Raw genomic sequence first — 6,513 nt, 5'->3', positions numbered from 1 at the left:
TGAAATACAGCAAAAACAGTAAACTTGTAAAATATATGTACTACTTAAAATAACCGTTTTCTAATTGAATATATTTTAAAATGTCATTTATTCCTGTGATTTCAAAGCTAAAATGTTTAACATCATTACTCCAGTCACGTGACTCCAGAAATATCATTCCAATATTCTGATTTGCTGCTCAAAAAACATTTATTATTATTATTATTATTATTATTATTATGTTGAAAACAGCTGAGTAGAATTTTTTCAGGTTTCTTTGATGAAAAGAAAGTTCAGAAGAACAGCATTTATCTGAAATTGAAATCTTTCGTAACATTATAAATGTTTTTATCATCACTTTTAAAGCACTTTTAAAGCATTCTTGCTAATAAAAGTGTTAATTTCTATAATTTCTTCCCCCCATTTTATTTTATTCAAATAAAAATCAGTTATTTTAAAGAGTAAAAAATATTTCACAATATTACTGCTTTTACTGTATTTTGGATCAAATAAATGCATGCTTGGTGAGCAGATCTAAAGAGAATTCTTTAAAAAAAAAAAAAAACATTTAAAATCTTACTGTTCAAAGACTTTTGACCTGGTAGTGTATTTACCGTTTTCCAAAAACATAACATTTTTGAAAAATAATAAAACTGACCCATCTGTCTATCTATCTATTTTTTTTTTTGTATTATTTTTAAATCTAAATAGGTTTAGCATAGCTAGCCTATAAGGGCAACTTGATATCAGTGGCGTAGCAGCGCAGCCTACAGTATCCATAGAACAAATGTGGTAAAAATGTGCATCATAAAACATCAAAATATATCAGCCGTGATGGTGAGTCCTTTAAATTGGAGGCATTATATATTTATTTAAAGGGGTCCTATTATGTTTTTTTTCTTTCTTTTTTTTAAAACACAAAGTCTTGATTTTGTTTTGGGGGTGTACTAGAACATGCTTTCATTATTTCATTATTTTTCACATAATTTACATTATTACAATACCTTTCTCCCAGCCTGGCACGAATGGCTCAATTAGTTCCAGGTTTAATGAAGTCCTGCCTTCCGAAAAACGATTGTGTTCTGATTAGTTAGCTGTCCCAGTGCGTTCCGATTGGCGAACAGCTTAGACGGTGTTTCAGTACCTGTCAAAGCAAGTTCTGTGTACAACTGTTAGCACAAGCTAGAATAAAGTGATTCTTACATTTTAAATATGGATATTTGTCTTAAAAAAAAAAACGCAATTCACTACAGGAGGCCTTAATTGATCCCCCAGAGCCGTGTGAGGCACTTTTTATTATGGATGGATGCACTTTATTGGACTTGTTGTGGACTGATGAAAAGAAATACCCGTCTATGCCGTTCTAAAGCTTGGGAGTGGCAGGACAAATTTTAATATAACTCCGATTGCATTCGTCTGAAAGAAAGAAGTCATATACACCTAGGATGCATGGAGGGTGAGTAAATAATACACTACAGTGGTGTTGGGTCCTATCGTCAGCCTGCGAGATTGCCAAAACATGATATTATCGTGCTAATTTATTTAATTATTTACATACTTTGTTTCATTGTCTGAAACCAACTTCAGCATAAGGCTAAAAGCAGCCTAACATTATCTAAGAACATCATCACTGATTAGCCTAGCCTAGTCTAGTGCAAGTGTTATAAGTGAAGGTGTCTACACTGTATGATGGATAAATCTCTTACCACACACTGCACACATCTGTGACGCGTTACGGCTCCGACACGGTCACTCTAGTCAATGCTTGTGTTTATACCAGTGGTGTTTCTGCGGCGTGTTGTGGCCCTGATGCAGCCACTCTAGTCAATGCTTGTGTTTATACCCGCCGAGCTGCGGCTCGGTGAAGCATCTCAGAAGCTGCTCTCTGCGCTGCAATGCTACAGTTAGGTTAATCCCCCACCTCGTCCCTACCCACCCCCTAACCATTAGAATTTCCGCAGGCGGGATTTAGTTTAATGATATTCTAAAGGGCCGCATAGTGACGACATAACATGCAGAAAACAAACGCTGTAGTCCAAAGCAGCCGTTTGTTGTAGTTCTTGGAAAAAGATTTAAGGAAAAAAAAAAAAAAAACACTTTGGAGTGGACTTTGAGATTTTTAACTCTGTAGATCTTTTTTATACCCAAACATACACACATGAAAAGTAAAAAAAAGCATAATAGGACCCCTTTAATAATTTTTTTTTTTTAAATCTGCCTTCCGAGACAACTTAATTTGACTTCATAAAGACACCTGGAAATAAGCATTCTTGGTAAGTTCAAAGTTAAATTTCAGCGGGTGATATACTTTTTAGGATATGTCACTTCACATTATCCAGCATTGTACAGTCCTTAAATTAACAGAGGTGGGTGGGGTGATTTAGGCTGAAAAAAACAAATAAGATATATCAGAATCTGTCTGTATATAGTACTAAAACATTCACCTCAGTAACATCTATGTGTTAATTAGAAATACGATGTGCAAAACATACGCACATGAATTACACGTGCATCACTTCTTTACATTCTATTAACTTAACTACTGATGGCAACAACCAGACAATTCAGCGGAAACATTATCACACTATGAAGGGTAAAGAAAGAGAAATTAACTTACATCATGCACACCATTTACCACTCATTTAAAATAGCAGCAGAGACCGAAACTGAAAGTAAACTGTAACTGCTCCGGCACACGCACATTGACAAGACCACCCTTACAAATTAATAAGGAATTTAGTACAATATATTGATAAACAGTTAAATGTGTCGGTTTACACACAGGGTAAGCTTTTAATACGTCCAAGTATAAAATGACGAATTTACGTTAAATTTGATTTACAGAACATTTGTTCTGCTAAACAGCTTAGACTTAAATAAAGAGAGAAAACTTGCACTTAAAGGTGAACTCCACTTCCAGAACAACAATTTACTCACTCCCTTGTCATCCAAAATGTTCATGTCTTTCTGTCTTCAGTTGTGAAGAAATTATGCTTTTTGAAGAAAGCATTTCAGCATTTTTCTCCATATAATGGACTTCATTGGTGCCCCGATTTTGAACTTCCAAAATGTAATTTAAATGCAGCTTCAAAAGGCTCTAAACGATCCCAGCCGAGGAAGAAGGGTCTTATCTAGCAAAACGATCTGTCATTTTTTTTGGAAAATAAACATTTGTATACTTTTTAAGCACAAAAGCTCGTGTAGCACAGGTTCTGGGATTCGCATTCACAACGCTACGTACTATTGAATCACGTCGAAAGGTCACGCGGAACGTAGGCCGAACTACAGACCCAGTGTTTACAAAGCAAACGCGCAAAGACTAAGAAAATGCATGCTGATCACACTACAAACAAGACAAAACTTTGAGTTTGAGATTGAAAAGTATTTAAATTGTGTTTTTTTTTATGAAAATAACTGATCATTTTGCTAGATAAGACCCTTCTTACTCAGTTTACAACTGCATTTGGAATCGTTTGAAGCCGCATTTAAACTGCATTTTGGAAGTTCAAAATCGGGGCACCACAGCAGTCCATTATATAGAGAAAAATGCTGAAATGCTCAATGCTCAAAAAACAATTTCTTTAGGACTAAAGAAAGACATGCACATCTTGGATGACAAGGGGGTGAGTACATTATATGTGAACGTACATTTTGAAAGTGGACTTCTTCAACTTTCTGAAATAAAGTTCTAATATATATATATATATATATATACATACATATATACACACACACACATAAAAAAAATGCTAAGATGTGAAAATGCTTTTTTAAAAAAAAATTTCAAAAAAACCTCCATATTCTTTTATTTCCCTATTCTCTGCTTCAATTCTATTTTTAACCAGAAGATCAGGGGAGAGCGCGAACGCAGTCCCCCACTACCAGAAATTATGCAGTCGAGATTCCCACATTTGGGGAATTCGCAGGGGTCAGCACAACCTGGAGTGCAATGGCTGAGCCTCACCCTGGGTGAACCACCTACTTGATCATGGTATCTCCCCTGCCAGGTAAGTATGAATTCTACACCGACCCTGTAGAAGGGACACCTAAGTGAGCATCATTCTCAACGACGGTAATGCATTTCTACAGAGCCCATTTTATTTCAAAGTCTGTTTTACAAACGCATTGCTGAAACATGCTACAAAGACAGTAAACTATGTAGTAAGACACCTAATTGTGAAGTTTCTCAACATTTTAATGTTCAGGATTTTTTGGGCGGAGTTAAAATGAGAAGACAAAACGGAGTCACGCAGCACACCCCTCCCCTAACACTATTTAAGAGGCGTGTTCAACTGCAGCACTGACCGCACTCATCACACTACAATGTGACTGAGGGGATTTCAGACAGCTTTCACAGTGACAGACAATGTCTGAGGAAATGAGATAATGAAACTACCGAAGCACCAGAACATTAATTTCATCATTTTGCTAGAAGACTCACTCGCAGAAGCATGTGACGAACAACAGCAGCCTACTTACATGAGTTATACAAGACACTCAACCAAAGACTATCCACCTTATTTTTTACTGCAGAAGTAAGCTGTTTTCTGGTAATGTGTCAGATGTCCGGTTCATAATCCGCCATAGGGAAATAACGAGAAGAATATCAAAGTGCAGTAAACGGTAAAACAGTTTGCACTACAAGCCAGTGTGTTCATAATTAAGATAATACATTATAATACATTAATATAATATGGCAAGACACACCAGTTTGCAATATCAAGCAGCAAAACGACCTTTTTGGGTAGCTAAAAATGGCTGGAAGTGGATAACACTGGAAGCCAGACAAAAAAAAAAAAAAAAAAAAAAAAAAAAAAAAAAAAAAAAATTACAAATGGCTGCACCAACTCTTATGGGAAAAATAAGGTGGATAGAATACCCTTAGACAGACTATGACTCAATCTAAAACAGCAGCAATACCAGGTGCGCTAAATCACAAAGCTACAGCATTTTCAATGAAACACAAAATAGATAACACTTAAAAAAAAAAAAAAAAAAAAAAAAAAAAAACCACTTTAAAAAGAACTATCCGTAACACAACATAAGATACAGCACCTTAACCAATACGCTAACCTATTGAACATAATATTTCTACTTAACGTACAACGTAATTCTTTCTTTAACCATATTAGGGGGGTGCACCGTTCCCGGAAGTACTGCAATACCAGGTCGATGCGTGGAGTGGACGGAGCAAGCCCCTATTCCATCTCCCTATTCCAAAAATCAATTTAATATATGGTGCCCGGGTAGGGCACGTATCAGATATTAAACTGATAAGAACAGATACTACACTTGATCTTAGCCAAAAGGCCGAGAAGCGATACCTACAAATTGTGCAAAGTAGGAACCACATTCTTTGATACAGTAAGTATGACGACGGTAAGTACTTTAATTTTTTTGTTTTTAATCCTAAAAGTTCTCGTACATACTTCTATTATGATTACAAACTCATATTACCACTTGTTAATATCGTTTAGTTTCTATTTAAATGAGTACTTTCTTCAACAACGCCTGGCAGGAGGAGTGGGTATTACAATGAAATGCGTGTTGGCCAATCAGAAACGTAGACACAATTCCAGGCGTATTATAAAATGAAGCTATTATGATTATTAAACATATCAAATGTAGATTAAAAAAAAAAACGTTTGGGATATGACAGCAGAGGTGAAATTAATGGAATGTATTACTTTAACGTGAAACTGTCTTTAAACACGGAAAGGGTCTGCCCCCCAGTGGACAAAAAAATAATTGCAAAAGCCTTCCCACCAACTCAACGGTGACGCATCTACAAATAAATCGTGTATAAAACATTAAAATAATACTTACAGAGGAAATAACTAAATACAAAAAAACGCTGTAACTAAATAAGCACATACATCGTGCTTTTTTCCTGATGATAAATCACCTATAGGCACAGCCAGTGTCTCAACCGTTTTAACACTATCAATCAACATTACAAACACCTCACCTAAGTTCGCTATATACACACAATCACTTTTGTATCTTCGAGCCAGTATATTTAGAAATGTACTCAACTAGCTGTACAAGCTTACCACACACAACTAGCAAAATGTCACAGGCCTACTCATCTTCATGCTAATTATATAGTTGGATTTGAAGGTGAGTTAATGTCATCCACCAACCCACATATTTTATGTCAGATAATGCAACAGTTAAAACAACACCGCGATGTTACAAGCACGTTTTGAGAGTTTAAACTTGTAACATGTTAACTTGAACTAGCAACATCGGAAAAACAACGGATTGAGAACAAATTGTCCACATCTTCGACAAAGCATATCAAATAACATTTGACTTTTGATTAATGTTACACAAAAATGCTTTAAATTGCTTACCTTGCCTTGAACCTGAGTTGAACTAACACTTGTTACTTGCGCCAAAATGATGCAAAATATCACGCGAACGCTAAACAAACTCACTTGCGCCACTTAATGACGTTACAGATTTATGTACATCGGTAAAGCTAAATAGGCCTACTTACTTTTTATTAACCTAAGTTTTTGACACAAACGC

At 35.6% G+C, this 6,513-nt stretch overlaps 2 non-coding genes across 2 annotated transcripts; both read right to left on the bottom strand.

Moving 5' to 3' along the window:
- Positions 1–3,829: 3,829 nt before the first annotated feature.
- Positions 3,830–3,994, bottom strand: LOC127167477 (U1 spliceosomal RNA). Its single transcript, XR_007827991.1, has one exon. It is a non-coding gene; the product is annotated as a U1 spliceosomal RNA (small nuclear RNA).
- A 1,116-nt stretch (positions 3,995–5,110) lies between these two features.
- On the bottom strand, positions 5,111–5,301 carry LOC127167478 (U2 spliceosomal RNA). The gene has a single exon (XR_007827992.1). It is a non-coding gene; the product is annotated as a U2 spliceosomal RNA (small nuclear RNA).
- Between the last annotated feature and the right edge of the window lie 1,212 nt (positions 5,302–6,513).

The sequence above is a fragment of the Labeo rohita genome, chromosome 6 (genome assembly GCF_022985175.1).
Source record: "Labeo rohita strain BAU-BD-2019 chromosome 6, IGBB_LRoh.1.0, whole genome shotgun sequence".
Classification (NCBI taxonomy): Eukaryota; Metazoa; Chordata; class Actinopteri; order Cypriniformes; family Cyprinidae; genus Labeo; species Labeo rohita.
This window is presented reverse-complemented; position numbering and strand designations above follow the sequence as displayed.